This window comes from Tachysurus fulvidraco, chromosome 1 (genome assembly GCF_022655615.1).
Source record: "Tachysurus fulvidraco isolate hzauxx_2018 chromosome 1, HZAU_PFXX_2.0, whole genome shotgun sequence".
Taxonomy (NCBI): Eukaryota; Metazoa; Chordata; class Actinopteri; order Siluriformes; family Bagridae; genus Tachysurus; species Tachysurus fulvidraco.
In genome coordinates, this window is record NC_062518.1 from 12,489,442 (window position 1) to 12,508,234 (window position 18,793).

The following is an 18,793-nucleotide window of genomic DNA, read 5'->3' on the forward strand; positions in this document are numbered from 1 at the left end:
AAATGAGGATATAGAACGATTAAAATATATACAAAATATGAATATGGAATATGAATGATCAGTAATGTACATAAAGTGTGGGAGTGTAAATAATATTGTGCAATATTATGCTTTTTGTGCAATAAACAGCAGCAGTAGTGTGTAATATACAGATGATTTGATGACTGACAGTCCTGATAATGCAGTACTTATGATAAGAAGAAGTGAATATAATTATGGTGAGTTGTTGATCAGGGTGATTGCCTGGGGAAAGAAACTGTTCCTGTGTCTGGCAGTTTTATTAAGCAGAGATCTGTAGCGCTTGCCAGAAGGGAGGAGCTGAAAGAGGGTGTGTCCAGGGTGTGAAGGGTCAGTAGTGATTTTCCCTGCCCAGTTTCTGGTTCTTGTGTCGTACAAGTCCTGGAGAGTGGGCAGGGGGGCACCAATTATTTTTTCAGCTGTTTTTCAACTGTGCGTTGCAGTCTGTTTCTGTCCTGTTTTGTTGCTGCACCAAACCAGATGGTGATGGATGTACACAGGACAGATTCTAAGACTGCAGTGTTTTTGATGATAGAGTTTATGTTGCACTCCCATTTCAGGTCTTGGGAAATGGTAGTGCCCAGAAACTTGAAGGCCTCCACAGATGACACCGGGCTGTTTGATATTGTGAGGTGGAGTAGTGTTGAGGGGACTTTCCTAAAGTCCACTGTCATCTCCACAGTTTTGAGGGTGTTTAGCTCCAGATTCATCGCCATCTTGGATGAGACCGATGAGCGTAGTATCATCTGCAAACTTCAGGAGTTTAACAGTTGGGTCACTTGAAGTGCAGTCATTAGTGTAGTGGGAGAATAGCAGTGAGGAGAGGACACATCCCTGTGGAGCGTCAGTGCTGATTGTCCGAATGCTGGAGGTGGCACCTCCCAGTCTCACCTGTTGTTTCCTGTCTGTCAGGAAGCTGGTGATCCACTGACAGATGGAAGGGGGTAGTGAGCCTTAGGAGTTTGGAGTGAAGTATTTCCGGAATTATAGTATTAAAAGCTGAACTAAAGTCAACAAACAGAATCGAGGCGTATGTTCCTGGGCAGAATGTGTTGCAGAATGTAGTGCAGTCCGATGTTGACTGCGTCATCCATCCTGTAGTCATTTAGTCCAGTGATGGAGGGTTTCTTGGGGACCGGGATGATTGTGGAGAGTTTAAAGCAGGAGGGGGAGACAGCTCCACAGTGATCTGTTGAAGATATTGGTGAAAATAGGAGCCAGTTGATCAGCACATGCTTTGAGATAGGAGGGGGAGACCCCGTCTGGGCCGGGGGCTTTCCTTGTCTTCTGTCTCTGAAAGAGCCGATTCACATCCTCTTCACAAATCGTGAGTGCAACTTGAGTGCTGGGAGGAGTTGTTAATGGGGATCCCAGAGGTGTGATGTCAGTCAGTGTGCTGGGTTGGATGGGAGGTGTGAAGATACTATTCTCAAACCTGCAGTAGAAGGTGTTGAGGTCGTCAGCCAGGTCATTGTTTGCTTCAGAGGGAGATTGTAGTTTGTGATGTCTTGCAGGCCTTTCCACACTGACACAGGGTTGTTATCTGAAAACCTGCTTTTCAGCTTTTCAGAGTAGCTTCTTTTGGCTATTCTGATCTCCTTTGTCAGTAGGTTCCTGGCCTGCTTATACAGAGTTTTAATAATATGTATCATGGTGGCAGGGGGGTTTCCAGAGGGCCTCTAACCAACATTGTAATTTGCACTGTCACTGATTTATCAAAGGGTATCAGTTTGAAACTTTATTTTTTTCTCCTCAATAGCATTTTACATACTCCAAACACATGCCCACAAAACACACACACGCACAGATGTAGTCAACCCCATATACTTTTATTCATCTCTCATTTTGCTACACTATATTGTCACTGAAAATGGAATTACAAAAGAATATCATTCTTTTCATATCGAGCGTCAGCGGATGTTAAAGAGAAAACCGATTTTCATTCAAACAAATCGATGTAAACTACACATTCGAGTTAATCAATAAAATTAATTTATCGCCCAGCACTACTACATATACAGTATTTTCCTCACCATAAGGCACACTGGATTATAAGGCGCAGTCTCAATTACGGGGTTTATTTCTGTACTTAACCCGTACATAAGGCACACTGTATTATAAGGTGCATGCTAAAACATACGGTCTACAAAAAAGGTAACAGAAACAAAACAGTGAGTTTAGTTGAACTTTATTCTACTATTTCTAATTCTACACACACATTATTTTTTAATCAATCTTCTCCCACAAATCCATCAAAGTCTTTATCTACTGTGTTTTCTTAACTTGGCGCAGTACATTTTCTTGCTTCCTCCACTTCCGAAACCGATCCACTGATGTTGAATTCTTTCGCAGCTGCTCTATTCCCATTTACAACCACATAACTGATAGCCTGTAGTTTGAATTGTGCCTTGTAAGCATCTAATTTTTATTGGCGGATTAAGGTGCATTTACTGCCACCTACTGGACTGGAGTGTGGAGCGCATAATGGTTAGGAAGAAACAAATGCTGTTTTGCAACATACCGGTAGTATACCTACCGGAGGCATGGCGAAGGTAAGCGTACGTACTGTACATATTACGTAATGCCCTCTGATTGGTTTATTGCTGCCAGCATACATAGTGTATGTATTATGTCCCTGTGTCAGCGGGAACTGGTCCGACAGTCAATCAAGCGAAGCGCTTACCAAAGTCGCACAACAACATTTTTTCAGATTTTTGGAACTCGGTGCACACATAAGGCACACCGGATTATTAGGCGCATGGCCGATTTTTTAGAAAATTTTAGGCTTTTAGGTGTGCCTTATAGTGCGGAAAATACTGTACATATAATTTATATGGCCAAACATAAAATTTCACCCAGAGATACCATATATAAAAATCGAGCAGTGGGCTTAAAACAGAACCTAGTGAAATACCCAACTTTCCATTGGTAGGCATAGAGAAGTCACCATTTATATCCATAAACTGATAACAAGCAGTCAAATAAGACCTGAGGAAGGAGGGCTGTTCCCATAACACCTGGCATAATAAATTGATAAATTGCGTTAAAAGCTGCACTAAGGTCAAGCAACACCAGTAAGGAGACAGTCCTGATCAGAGGCCGGTAGTATGTAATTTACCACTAATGCCTAAATCCTGATCTATACATTTCATGAATGTGATTGCTATATTTTCTATATTTAATCAAAATGTAACATGTAAAATGTAATATGAGTACAAGCGTGGGATGTTGCAGCCTAGTGGTTAAGGTGCTAGACCACTAATTGGAAGGTTGTGAGTTCAATTCCCATGTCCACCAGGCTGCCATTGCTGGGCCCCTGAGCAAGGCCATTAACCCAAAGTTGCTCAGAATAAGATAAAAATGTAAGTTGCTCTGGATGAGGGTGTCTGCTAAATGCTGCAAAATGTAAGAATGTGACCATTGTTATTAAATTCTGATTTACTTACCCTTAATCTAGAATTGACACAGCTGCTGTTCTCACTAAAGTAAAGTCACTAAAGTCTTGATCAATAAAATCTTTGTCTAAGAAACCAACTACATTTAAGATGAAATCCACAAATTCACAGAGGAATTCAGAATAGTACCCAGGGGTAGTAAAAATAATAATTTGCGGAATTGTCTGGGAAGACTTTTTTGTGGCTACACATGTTAGTAAAAATAACTTAAAATGTGTTGAATATATGGATTTTTTGTGTGTAAAACCTAGATTATAATCATACAAAAAGAACTATGACAAGAGAAGACCAAAATAAAGAATTCCTCTGCCCCTTAGGTGAGGCTGATGTATATAACTCTAGCAGACTAGATTAATTTAATTCAACAATAAGTGCTTTAGATATAAGTGCTTTAGATGTCTACAGCATATCACAAACTGTTTACATGCTGAACTTGCTATTATTACACTAAGTGTACTGTAAATATGTTTAAATAGAACCCACTTGTTAAGATTCCTCTATTTCAGTACAATGTACAGTATGATATAATATATGCAGTGTGTCTGCACTGTTTTTGTGTATTGTTTTATATTGTTGGTTTGCAATGTCTTTTGTCTCACACCGTTTGCACTAGGTTGCACAGATGCACTTTATGTGGCTAGGACAACTTTGCTCTGTGTTGTTCTCTGTAGCTTTGTTTTGTTAGTGCCCTTTCTCTAGTGCCCTATCGATGGAACTCAACGCTGCATCATCGCTGACGCTACATGAACGCTTCCTTGCAGAAGTTGTGTCTGAAGCCCTGTGCCAATCTACTGGCTCAGGTAGGTCAGCAGAGTGCAAGCAGGGAGCACCTACTACACCATAAAGGGCATCTACGTTATTTTACCCCAGCTTCTTTGTCTTCAATAAATGCTCTGCGTGTGTTTGTCCTAGACTAGGGAAAAAGAAAATATATGTAAAAGATTAGGAAAGATGGTGAGCAAGCTCAGAAACACACAACACAGAGATAGTCCGTCATGTTGTAAGGATGCACACACTTTGCATTGTGTGTTTAGTAAATGAAACTATTCCGCTCCAAATCTCTTCCACTGCTGAGCCAATGTCAACTTAGATCATTTGTAGACTTAGATGACAGGCTGAGTTAGAGGTGGAACAAGGGACTAGCTTTGTTTGGCCTGGGGGAAGGGATAACGTTATTGAGTCTCAGCTTGATGACTGTTACCTAACTTTGCCTTCCATGTTACCTAAGCTTGCCACCTTAGACCTCCACACTGAAGTTTGTAGAATGTAGAATAATCCTTAATAGGTCTCTGCTGCTCTGCTATATAGGGCCTAGATGAATATTGGTATGTGGTGATGATTTGGTTGAAGAGACACTTTTGAACACATCTCTTCCCATACAAGTATACATGGCTGCAGACCAAATTGGGGCAACGCTGCACAAAGTGGCGGTTTTGCAGGTGTAATAGGCTGGCCTGGTAAAGGAGCTCATCTGCGGTGAGGGGCTCACCAAAGAGGTCTGACCTCCAGAAAGCAGACGGCCCATGCAATTGGCAATCATTGGTTTGACATTTTTGACAAATTTGAGAAAATTTGACAGACATAAAAGGAAAGGACAAAACCTTTCGTTTGGACTCCCCAATTTCTCCTAAGGGCCTGTTCTTCCCTTGCCACAGTGAAAAGCTAAAGCTATGAGACAGTGGCCACCAGCCCCAGCCTAGCTTGCTGAGCTAGGAAACGAAGGCTAGCATTGTAACCCCCAGCCCCCAATGTAAAATCTGGCCTGCTGGCCCGCACTTAGGGGCAGGCCTGCCAGACGGGTCAGAAAGGAATCCTAATGCCTGAGGGCTAGGGTTTCTAGAGATGTCCCTGTAAGAAAGATTCCTCCTCGCACTTGTCCGCGTCTCTTTACCTCTGCAAAACAATAGGAGCGCTCCGGAGCACTGAGAGAACAAACCACACGAGTGAAATCAAATCTGGTTTATTCCAAACAGCTGTTCAAAGAACTGAGTTACAGAACAGAATATATACGCAATGGAATACAGTAAGCTATGGTGTATTAGATAAGGCGGGGGCTAAGTTTTATCAACATAGATAGGGGTATGCCAGAATGCTGCTTCCTCACAACTCTTATCCAAGCATTGAAGGTCAGAAAGCCTGTACATGAGCAAAGAGAAACTGAATGTCCTGCGAGTAATCTCACAAGCAGGTCAACCTATCTTGTCTTCTTCATCCTGTCAAGAGCGCTAAAAGAACAGGATAGACTCCAATCAAAAACATTAAATCAGAAGAGGTGAAGATGACATATAACACAGAAATACATTTTTACATGACAGAGGTTTCCTCATTTCTATTCCCTTAAGATTAAGGTTACGTTATCAGAAAGCCTTACCATCCTGCTTAAGTTTGCAGAGACACAGAGTACAAAAACAAGAAGACAAGAACACACTTATCACAGGTCAGCATGACCAGAGTGTGGAGAACATTCCTTTCGATAGAGGAAGAGAAATGTGGAAAGAAAATGAAATAAGCACAAAAATTAATTAACATAAAGAAAATTCATTTCAGCAGTCCCTTTATGGCCATCTTCACTGCTGCTTACCCCACTACCTCTGGTGCTTTGGGGGTCAGCCATTTTCACCCATGGTCCTGCTGTTTATGTGTTGCCACCTCCTCGGTTATCGACTGCCAGCTTACTGCTTCAGGGCACCGGAAAAAGGCTACAGAATCCAGTTTGCCTCATGTCCTCCTTCCTTTAAAGTGGGCATGGCATTTGGGATGGCTCCTTTCTCTCATGGCACAGATCGCCTGAAGATGGGGTCTGCACCAAAGGTTTTACCTTTAGTGGTTCCATTCATCAATCATTAGGGCTGTCATTGTTTGTACCTGTTAATGGCTCATTGAGCCATTGCCATCTGAGGTTGTTGAACATTTGTTGAACAGCCCAGAGGATGTTGCCTCTGGTGTATTTACTGTTGTCAGGACCTAGTTTACTGCCCTGTACAGTAGTGCTAGAGTTCTTGCAGACATGCCTCTTTAATGGCCTATCAACCCTTACATTCAAGTATACATGGCAGTCATTGCTCATTGCCAGTCAGCTAAGGCTTTCCTGTAGACTCCGTCAACTCTTCTGGGATCTCTCAGAGGTTCTGGTGGGGCAGAGGAGTTTCTGACCCTCAAAGACAGAATAAAGACAGAAAATAAGAATATAAAAATAGAATAAGAATATAAAAATGTTATAAATAAAAAAGGGTATTAAGAAGTAATGATAAGTAATGTGCAATTGTGGCCTTTTCTGTGTTCACAGTTCTGTGGATTATGAGGGAGGGGAACATGAGGGTATTTGTCTACCTGGGCAGAGAAGGTTTGTGGAGAAATCGGTGGGCAGGAGGAAGGGGCATAATGGAGGCCACAGCTCTAGGATAGAAAATGTTCCTCATCCTGTTGGTGCGGGAAACTATTGCCCTGAAACAATTTCCAAATAGAAGGATCCTGTGTCTTATAATGCTAATGGTGCTCTGCATCCGGCTCATTCTTGCCCTTTCACAATGTTGTAAAAAATCTTAGTAGAAATAATTAAAATATTATTCCTTACAATACTATAACCAAAGTAAAGTATTAGGCCTTGCAAAATATTACAATTGCTGTCATAAGACATATGTAGGTGATGTTGTAGGCCAAAGATGTTTATTGCAACCAGATTCGGGGCTATCAGGCCTAGTCAGTCTGAGCACATTTGTAATAACAACTTGTTATGTAGAAGGGAAAAGACCATTGTTCCCAGACCTTAGCTCATAAATTGTTATGGAAAATGAAGAACACCATGGTTCTCAGACCTTGGTCCATAGCAATAACATGTTATGTAGAATGAAAAAAAACAGTGGTCCACAGACCTAGGCCCTGAAAAATAAGGGGAGGAAAATCCATAAATGGGCATGTGGTGCTCATAAACTTGTTGTGCAGACTGAAGATGGCCCAGGTGTTTAGTCCGAGGTCATGAAAAATAAGTGGAGGAAAATCCATAAATGGGCATATGGGTGAAAGGTAATGGGAAATAAGGGGAAATTGGGTCAGTGTATTTAGAAAACATAGGAGGTAATGCCGGTAAATAAGGTGATATGGCACCTGGGCTCCTAGGAGCGCCAGGGTATATATTGAGAAGATATCTGAGGTTTTTTTTGGTTCTTCGGGGTTGAAGGTGTGTGTGTGCGTGTGGGGGCGCGCGTGCAGGCGCATGCCCGTGTCCGCGGGTCAAGGTGGGTGGTTTTTATTTTTGCAAGGATGTCGCGAGAGTTCTTGTTTTTCTTGATTGATTTTGCATGACATGCTCTTTTTGGGGGTTTTCATTTGTTACTTTGAATTTGGCAATTTGTTACTTTGAATTTGGCAATTTGTTACTTTTAATTTGGCAATTTGTTACTTTTAATTTGGCAATTTGATACTTTGAATTTGGCAATTTGTTACTTTTAATTTGGCAATTTGATACTTTGAATTTGGCAAATTATAATTTGTTGGCTGATTGACCACAATAAAGAAGTCATTCTCATCCAGGTCTGAGGAGTTTTCTCAGTATTTTTGTAGTAATTATAGAGTTAACAGTTAAGTTTAACTAAAACAGTCTTTAGTAACCAAAAAGTCTAAGTGTGGAGATCACCCTGTGATGTGTCGACTTGGAGACCGGCTCTGAGTTCCGACAACAACCTCTGGGACAAACATTACCTGGCAAGTGACATTGGCTCCCAGTACAATTTGTCATTGAGAAAATATTGTATTAATCTTTTTTGAATAAACCAAAGATTGCTGGGAACATATTACTTTACTGCATTCATATTACTGTATACTATACATTAGTGCAAAGTGTGTTAATAGGAACTTAAGTATGAGCACCATTGTTAAAGTTTCAACTATAAGTTTATCATCTCAAACTGCAGTTATCAACTTTTTAATGGCTGAGTAATCTGAGTCTTTTATCTTCCTGTGCATACTTTAGAGAGAGGAGCTGTGGCATCACCCATTGCCTGTTTTGGGAGATGTAATCTGCTATTTAGGATCAAGCTGGAATAGCCAGGAAAAATTCCTTCTGCCCAGTTAGAATCAAAAATGAATTAGTTGTGTGGCATAAACCTATTTAGTAACTGGCTATCCAACAAGTGAAAGAGGTACCGTGGAACTGTTTTTTATGGATTACGATACAGTATTTCACGATATCCTAAAGTTAAGAACATATAAGGTAAAAAATACTGATTAAATGCTACTCCCCGTTTATGGAGTAATGATATTCATTAGTATGTTAAAACTGTTCAAACTGTATTTAAGTTAAATCGGAAGAGTTGTATATTTCCTGTTATTTAACTTAATTTTTGGTAATGATCGGTAATCCTCAAAGTGAGTGAATCTGCTAATCTGATCTTGATTGCTTTTGTCTTTGCCCTTGTGCTGATAGGGGAATAGCTGTGATTTTTCACATCATAGTAAAATCACTGGCTAAGAAAACTTACATAAACTTTTTCCTGCTAATTTCTTCCTGTTTCTCATGTAGGTTGGAGGTTCAGATGCCAGTTACATGTTTGTGACAATTTCCTTACATTTTGGGGATAAGACACGGGAATTGAGGCAAGCTGAGTATGTTTTCTCTCGGTGTGGAGGTTCAGGACTAATTGGAAATTGCAGCAATGAGGTAACTTCTGGCCTGATGTCAACAAGCAGAAGGTTGACCTTTGAATTGCAAGAAATTGCACATCAGACTTCCAAATTCAAAATGCCGCCTTTGGAATAGGAGAAGAGGGTGAGAGAAAGGGGATTACACACCTCATGGACTGCTTCTGATAACTCCTCTGCAAAATAAAAGCTGGATGTAAATATTAATTGAAAAACTCTCACAATGCACACAGCTAGCTCTCTCAAGAGCTGTCCACAAATGCTCCACTCCCAAATAAACAACTTATACCTCTTTTCCACCAAAAAGAACCGGGTGCTGGTTCAGAGCTAGCACTGGAGCTGGTTCAAAGTTGGTTCCACTGGCGAACGTTCTAAGAATCGGTTTGCCTTTCCTTCAGCTAGAGAGCCATCACAGTCCCGCGTCTGACGTCATGTATACTTGTCACATTACACAGCAACATTAGTGCAGCAGCGGCAAACACAAACACGACAACAATGGCGGATGTTGCTTTACTGTTAATGCTCATGGCTTTGTGAACCTACATTGGCATCCAAACGCGGCGAATCCAACGTGTATGTGCAGCTCCATGTAATCTGTATAAATGGAGGTTGTAATCGAGAAAGTACAAAATGTTATTTTATCATTAACACAGAAAAAAGGTAGCCTTAGCATGTAACTACCTACTATCATGTGAGCTGATAATGTATCATATCGCGGTAAAGTAAAAGTGTATTAAACATTAGTATACTTTAAGGTACATTATCAAATGTGCTAACAGTAGCCCCACCCACAGCCCCTGAGCAAGCGGTTCTTAAGTCTAGACCAGCAACGTTTCGGTGCTACTTAAGAACCACTTTTCCTGGTTCAGAGCCGGTGCTTTGGCGGTCAAAAAAGAAAGAACTAGTTCTAAATTAGGCTCTGGCTCCGAACCAGCACTCAAACTGCCTCGGTGAAAAAGGGGCACTAGTAACCAACTTGGTAAACAACTTAGCCCCCAGGTCTCAGATCAAAGAAGCAACAACCTATAGTGTCAACAAGAAGTCCTGGGGACAAGAAAGGCTATTTCTGAGCCCTTGTTCATATATGATTTACTCAGAGAACTACATGAAATCAAAGACAAATTAGTTTTTATTTTATTCAAATGAAAACTAAAAAACTGAGCTAATATTTTATTCACAATTGAACATGGATAACACAACAAATGTTTAAAAGACAAAATTTTATACCTTTATCCACTGAATGAACTAATTTCAAATTTAATGCCTGCTACAGGTCTCAAAAAAGTTTGCACGGGGACAATAAGTAGCTGAAAAAGCAAGAAATATTCTGTGTGTCATGGCTCCGGAGTTCTAACTCTGTTCCGGACTACACTCCCCAGCATCCTTCACTTACACTGATTGCACCGCCACCTGTTCCTCATTTCATCTCTCTACTTAAACTGCTCGATTTGTCTGACAATCATTCTGAGCGTTTCCATGGTTTCTGTATTTCTGATCTCGACCCTATTTCCTCTCTACGACTTTTCTCTGCTTGCTGCCTGTCTCGACCTTCTGCCTGTCCCTCGTTTCCGATCCGCCGGCTTTGACTTGTTCTGTCTGACGTTGTGTATTTGCTGTAATAAACGCTGTAAATGGATCCTCAGCCTTATGCCTCCTCATCACAGGAGACTTCGCCACAGGAAGATGCAGTAGCTGTCATCCAGCTTGCCACCCAGCTAACCGGTCAAGCACAACATCATCAGCAACTGATGCGTCTCACCACGCTGACCCAAGAGCTCGCCGCGGCACTACGGAGCCTGCAAGGAGCCTCCAGAGCACCAAGCCTGCCGCCACCGGCAGTGCCGCTTCCTATGCCCACCTACGCCGCTCCGGCAGCCGCCAGCCCTAGGTTAGCTTTTCCAGAGAAGGTTAACGGGGATCCCGGAAAATGCCGGGGCTTTCTTATGCAGTGCTTGCTCTTTGTGGCGCAGCAGCCTGCATTATACCCGACCGAGGATAGCCGCATCGCCTTTGTGTGCTCGCTACTAACCGACAAGGCTCTCGATTGGGCCACCGCGGTATGGAGGGAGAACGCCTTCCCCTCCTTTGACAGCTCCCTGGCACAATTTCGCACAGTCTTCGACATATTTCTAGATCTTATCACTTTACAAGTCACACCCAAAATAAAGTCTACCTGTAATCAAAGGCATTATCCTTTAACAAATCACTGAAATCTCTACATACAATACATTTATAATCCTTGCATGCTTGATCAGATGACTCCTCCCCTTCAGGATGCTATAACACTGGCTTCCTGTTCGTGGGCCACTCCCTTTTAGGCCTTTCCTGAATCGGTAGGACAAACATTCACATTAACACAACCATTTATTGATTTCACCGTACTTTGGATGTTACTAGCAGTCAACATGGAATGTGCACCTTTCATGTGACTGCTTCAATAGTAAAACAAACAAAATAAAGAACTTGCCAAACTGTATTGTGTCTTTATTTAACTTGAACTGTGTGTGCCACATCACACCGTCACCGACCGATTTTCGAAGACCTGCCGCCTCATTCCCCTAGACAAGCTCCCCACAGCCTTCGAGACAGCGGAAACACTGTGCAATTGCATTTTTCGCTTTTATGGTCTACCAGAGGACATCGTTTCTGACAAGGGGCCCCCAGTTCACCTTGCGGGTCTGGAGGTTCTTCTTCACATGGCTGAATGTCAATATCAGCCTCACCTCGGGGTACCGCCCGCAGTCCAATGGGCAGACCGAACAGTTGAACCAGGAAGTCATTCGCTTCCTCCGCTCGTATTGCCAACACAATCAGACTAAATGGAGCAAATACCTGATGTGTGCGGAGTATGCCCAGAACTCCCTGATCAAGCCCGCTACTGGCCTGACTCCCTTCCAATGTGTCCTAGGTTACCAGCCCCCCCCCCCCCCCCCAATGGTCCGACATGGCCACTGAGCTGCCGGCCATCGACGACCGGTTTCGCCGAAGTGAGGAGACCTGGAGCGTGGCACATCGGCAACTGCAACGGGCCATCCGACGTCAAAAGATTCAAGCTGAACGACACCGCAGGGAACACCCCGCATATCAACCTGGCCAGTGGGTGTGGCTCTCCACCCATGACATTCGGCTCCGCCTGCCCAGCCGGAAGCTCAGCCCCAGGTACGTAGGGCCGTTCCGGATTCTCAGGCAAATCAATCCGGTCTCGTACCGCCTCGCACTGCCACCACACTATCGTATCTCACCTACCTTCCACACATCACTGCTGAAACCTGCCAACGAGCCGAGAACCAGCCCCGTGAGCACAACCGATCCGTCCGAACCACCGCCACTGCTTATCGAAAGGCGAGGAGGCGTATCGAGTTCACGAGCTACTGGATTCCAGACGCAGGGGGGGTCGCCTAGAGTACCCGGTCGATTGGGAAGGCTATGGTCCAGAAGAACGCTCGTGGGTGAGGGTGGGGGACATCCTGGACCCCTCGCTCTCCGCCGAATTCCACCAGCGGCATCCTGACAAGCCGGCTACCCGTTCCCGTGGACGACAACGACGCCGCCAGCATCCTCGCGTCAGGAGCCACTCGCGGGGGGGTGGGGGGGCTCTGTCATGGCTCCGGAGTTCTAACTCTGTTCCGGACTACACTCCCCAGCATCCTTCACTTACACTGATTGCACCGCCACCTGTTCCTCATTTCATCTCTCTACTTAAACTGCTCGATTTGTCTGACAATCATTCTGAGCGTTTCCATGGTTTCTGTATTTCTGATCTCGACCCTATTTCCTCTCTACGACTTTCTCCTTGCTTGCTGCCTGTCTCGACCTTCTGCCTGTCCCTCGTTTCCAACCTCTGCTTATCCTCTGACACCTGTGTTTGCCTGCTTTGACTTGATCTGTCTGACATTGTGTATTTGCTGTAATAAACGCTGCAAATGGATCGTCAGCCTTATGCCTCCTCATCACAGGCAGAGGATCTCTAATCTGTAAAAGAGTGCATAAAAAGAGTATGGAATATTCTATAATGTTTCTCAACATTAAATTGCAAAGGCTTTGCAAATCTAATCTCAGTGCATAATATCTTCAAAAGTTTCAGAGAAACTGGAGCAATCCCTGTGTGTAAGGGACAAGGCTGAAGACCTTTATTGGATCCCCGTGGTCTTCAGTCCCTCAGATGACACTGCATCACTCATTGGCATGATTTTTTCAATGACCTTACTAAATGGGCCCAAGAATACTTCCAGAATCCACTGTAGGTAAAAACATGCCATATGCAGATGCCAACAAAGCTCTATCACGCAAAAAGGAAAAGTGTTTGAATTGTTTCCCGTGAGTTTTCGTGCTTATTTTGGCATTTAAATTATACTGTTATTTATTTTCTCTTTTTAGTGTATATTTTACGTTGTCGCCTTAGTTTTTTAAATTTTTTTATTCGCAGTTAATCTTATTCCTTTTCTTAAGGAGACACTTGTTTGTTCCATGTTTTCAAACATCTGGAGGAGGAAATGTGCTTCAGATCTTTTTAATATTCTGATCTGATTCAAGTCAAAGGTACGTAATCATTCAGTATGGCAAACTTTCAGCTTGTCAAGTGTGTGAGCTGCAGCATCTTTAGTAATTCTTCCTCCATCATTAGCATTAATTTTACTTGTGATAAGTGTATGTTAGTTAGCTCTCTCATGGGAAAGATCTCAGCTTTAGAGGTGCATCCAGAAACTAGAGAGGGATAGCGATAGTAGTGTAGTTTCTGTAGGCGTAAATCTGGATGCCTTAGGCGGAGTTAGTAACCTCCACCTCCGGGATTGGAGCCCTCACAGTGAGGCGAATGGGTGACGACTTGGTGGCAAAGTCGCAAAACCAAAGCTAATGCTAAGGCTAGCCCAAACGAGCACCACACCTCGCCGGTTCACATGTCTCTCGTCAGTGAAGCACCTGCTGAGAAACCTGAAAGAGCTCTGGTTGGAAGAGACTCCATCTTAAGGCATGTGAAATTAGCTCAGCCTTTAGGGGCTCCAGCAGCACTGGTTAGGTGTATTCCAGGAGCCAGGGCACCGGACATAGTAGGTAATCTTAGGGTCTTAGGAAAGCATAGGTACTCAAAGGTAGTTTTCCATATAGGAGCTAAAGATATATGCCTTTGTCAGTCAGAGAATTCTAAGAGTAATATTGTAGAGGTGTGTAAATTAGTGAAGGTGATGTCTGATGCTGTAGTATGCTCCAGCCCCATCCTAATGTGGCGTGGCGATGTATCTTACAGCAGGTTATGGTCTCTGAACTGCTGGATGTCCAGGTGGTGCTCTGAAAACAATGTGGGCTTCCTAGATAATTGGAGCACTTTTCATGGCAAGGCTGGCCTGTTAGGGTGGGACGGTGTCCATCCCACACAAGGATGGTGCTGCTCTCATTTCTTGCAGCATAGCACATAACTTAAGACCAGGCCTAGTTAATCTGTGACAAGCCAGGGCCAGGGAGCAGACAAGCAGGCTAATCTGACCGTCACCCAGGGTTCACAATATTGAGACTGTGTCTGTTTCCCGAGCTAAACAAAAAACTATAAATATTTTGAAAATTTGTTCTAGTAACCTTATTAGCATAAAATCATAGTGAATGTACAGCCAGCACCTTTGATCTAAAGCTAGGACTGTTAAATATAAGATCTCTTGCATCTAATGCTCTCATGGCTAATGAAATGATTACTGATCAGAAGTTTAGTGTTCTGTGTTTAACAGAAACATGGATCAAACCAAACGAGTTTGTTGCATTAAACAATGCTTGTTCATCCGGTTATAGTTATATACATCAGCCACGCCTAACAGGCAGGGGAGGAGGTGTCGCTGATGCTGATAAGCTTGATGTCAAGCAAGAATCTAGACACATGTTTAACTCATTCAAAGTACTTTAAAAAAAAAAAAAAAGTCTTCTGAGAAGTTCCTCTTATTGTTATTTACAGACCTCCTGGACCATATTCTGAATTCCTTTGTGAATTTGCATATTTCATTTCAAACCTAGTTGTTTCTTAAGACAAAGCAGTAATTGTTGGAGAGTTTAACATTCATTTTGATAAGTTCCTCTAAGAACAGCATTTGTTTCCATCTTAGATTCAGTAGAGGTGAATCAGAATGTAATAGGACCCACTTATAATGGAGGTCACACTCTTGATCTTGTTCTAACCCTCGGAATTAAATATAGACATTATAGTCACAGTGTCTCAATCAGAAGCTATCTCTGACCACCATCTCATTTCATTTAAATTGAGCTTCAGACAAATTATATGTTAAACGTAAATTTACATCCATTACTGCAGAGAGTTTTACCAACAGTATTCCAAAATTATCATCCATGATTGGATCACCATCTGACCCGACAGAACTTCATCAGGTGACTGACTATTTAGAGTCAGAGTTTTGCTACACCCTTGATATTGTAACTCCACTTAAAATAAAAGTAGTTAGAGAGAAAATACTCACATCCTGGTACAACGACAACACATGAACTTCAAAAACAATCTGCTAGGAAATTAGAATGTAGATGGCATCAAACTAAATTATCAATATTTTGATTAGCATGAAAGGAAAGCCTTCATAAAAATGCTACAAAAAAATCTCTTAGTGCTGCTAGATCAGTGTATTTCTCTAGCCTTATCAAAGATAACAAAAATAATCCTAAACTTTTATTTAATACAGTAGCAAAATTAACTAGGAATAAAAACACTGTCAAAGTGTACACCATCTATTTGTAGCTGTAATGAATTCATGAATTATTTCAATGGACAAATTGATAACATCAGGCCATTATATTCAGACCATTATACCAAACAAATTGATAGATAATGCTGTAGATAATATTTCTGTTTTTGACCAGTATCTAGACTGTTTTAATCCCCTTCAAGAGACTGACTTATTTTCACTGGTTTCTTCTTCAAAATTATCAACCTGCATACTGGATCCCTTACCCATGTGTTTCCTTAAACAGTTACTACCAGTAGCTATTCAACCCATTCTAAAGATAAGTTCTTCCCTTAGAACTGGCTATGGGCCAAAATCTAACCCAGTTGTCCAACTATAGGCCAATATCAAACCTCCCCTTTATCTCCAAGATCCTAGAAAAGGTTATAGCTCAGCAGTTATGCTCATACCTGCATAGGAATAATATTCATGAAATGTATCAGTCAGGATTTAGGCCACATCATAACAGCACTGGTTAAAGTTGTAAATGACCTGCTACTGGCTTCTGATCAGGATTGTGTCTCTTTCCTAGTTTTACTTGATCTTAGTGCATCTTTTGATACCATTGACCATTCTATACCACTTGATATGCTAGAACATTTTGTTGGTGTTAAAGGGACAGCTCTCTGGATCGGGTCTTATTTAGGGATGTACCGATACCACTTTTTCTCTTCCAATCCAATTCCCATACCAGCATTTGCCAGTATGGACCGATACCGATCTGATATCTGTGTTCTTTTCTACCTTTAAAACTAAAGAATGTATACAACATGATTAGTTATTAAGATTTATTTGTTTCTGGCAAAGAAATACAAAAATGCCCATTACTGGATGAAAAATAAAAACACAAGAAATCTTAAAAAAGTATTAATGCAGTAACAAACATTACTTTTAACAGTTAGTGGTATAACAATCAAAACCATATATACTGCAATTATTAAATAAAATCATTTTCTGAAGAAAAGGCAATATTTTAAAGTGAATCTTAAATTAGAAAAAGTGCTGAGGTAAATGGAAAGGAGCCTGCTAAACTTGCCTAAAAAAAGACATATGCGCTGAATAGAGACGCTAAAAGCGAGTGGGTCCTATATTATTGGTCTTAAAAAGTGGGTGGGTCCTGTCCCACCCATGTATAATGGTTCAGACGCCCATGACCACGGGTATCGGATTAGGATTGGTCACGCACCACCGATACCCGATCCACTCAAAATGCTTGGATCGGCATCGATACCGATACAAAATATCGGATCAGTACATCCCTAGTCTTATTTGACAGATCGATATCAGTTTGTAGACCTAAATGGTGACCACTCTAAACTAACTAAGGTAATGTTCGGTGTTCCACAAGGTTCTGTTTTAGGCCCATTGCTTTTCTTCCTATATATGCTACCCCTTGGTGCAATTATTCATAATCATGGTATTGGCTTCCACTGTTATGCTGATGACATGCAGTTATATGTATCAGCTAAGTCAGATGTGAGTCACCAGCTTAATAAGTTTGAAGATTGTGTGAAGGACATTAAACAGTGGATGCTTACTAGCTTCCTCCTGCTTAACTTTGACAAGACAGAAGTGCTTTTACTAGGTCCACAGGCAGCCAGGATGTAAGCTTTCTGATTACAGAGTAACTCTGGATGGTCATTCTGTTACATCATGTGCAGCAGTAAAAAACCTTGGTGTGAATATTGATACCGGTCTCTCATTTGAAACTCACATAAATAATACCACAAGGGTAGCCTTCTTTCATCTCAGAAATATTGCTAAGATAAGAAATATGATGTCATTACATGATGCAGAAACACTAGTTCATGCATTTGTTACCTCTAGGTTGTATTATTGTGATGCTTTACTTAGAGTTAATATAAAGCACTTAATGGTCTTGCGCCACAGTACCTGAGAGATCTTTAGGTTTTTTATTATCCGTAACGCCTACTTTGATCAAAAAGTGCAGGCTATTTGGTTGTAGCTCAAGTACAAAAGGCTACAACAGGAGGCAGAGCTTTTTCTCACAGAGCCCCACAGTTATGGAACAAGCTTCCAATTAGTGTTCAGGACTCAGACACAGACTCAGTATTTAAGTCCAGGTTAAAAACATATTTGTTTAGCCTAGCTGTTTATGGATAGCTTTTCTCAGGTAAAGGAGTAAACCTGGAAGGTTCATGGGCATAGAGTGTTTGGTGAACTGGGATGTCTGTATGCTGTCAGCTTACTACCCTCGCAAGTCGCTCAGGTTTTGCAGACTGTGGAGTGGTGGGACACTTTACATCCCAGGAAGCCCTCATGTCTGTCACGCCTTCTGGCTCTAGGATTTTAGTTGTGCTGTCATAGCTAGTCTTGCCGGAGTCCCTGTCTGCACCCTGCACATACAGTAATTTACATTGTCTATAACCTGTTCACAGTCATGCATAACAATTTTCTTCTCTCTGTCGAGCTACTGTATATATGCCACTCCCTCAGTGTTCCGAGTTCTTGGTCCGATCATCTCTTCTTATGAGTCTCGTCACCTGGTTGTCACCTTGCCAGGGATTGGTCTGCATGGTCAGCCAGTGTCTCATGGGATTGTTGTGGACGAAGCTGCCGGAGACTGTCATGCCGTCTTTTGAACCAATGTTGTGTCAGGGAGCTATATGGTCTGGTCTGTATTAGCAATCAGGTCTGTGCTGAGCTCTGAGTTTGCGATGGCCCTTTGGTTCCTCAGGAGCTCTTGGTTGCACTATTATAAACTGTTGTAAGAAGGACATTATTTACATTTACACTATCTACTGTAGCATGTCACCCAAATGAGAATGGGTTCCCTTCTGAGCCTGGTTCTCCAGGTTTCTTCCTCATATCATCTTAGGGAGTTTTTCCTTGCCGCCATCTCCTCCGGCTTGCTCATTAGGGAGAGGGCTGCTTTGAGACAATGGGAGATTGTTAAAAGCGCTATACAAAGAAATTGAATTGAATTGAAAAGTGTTTAAACAAGAAAAG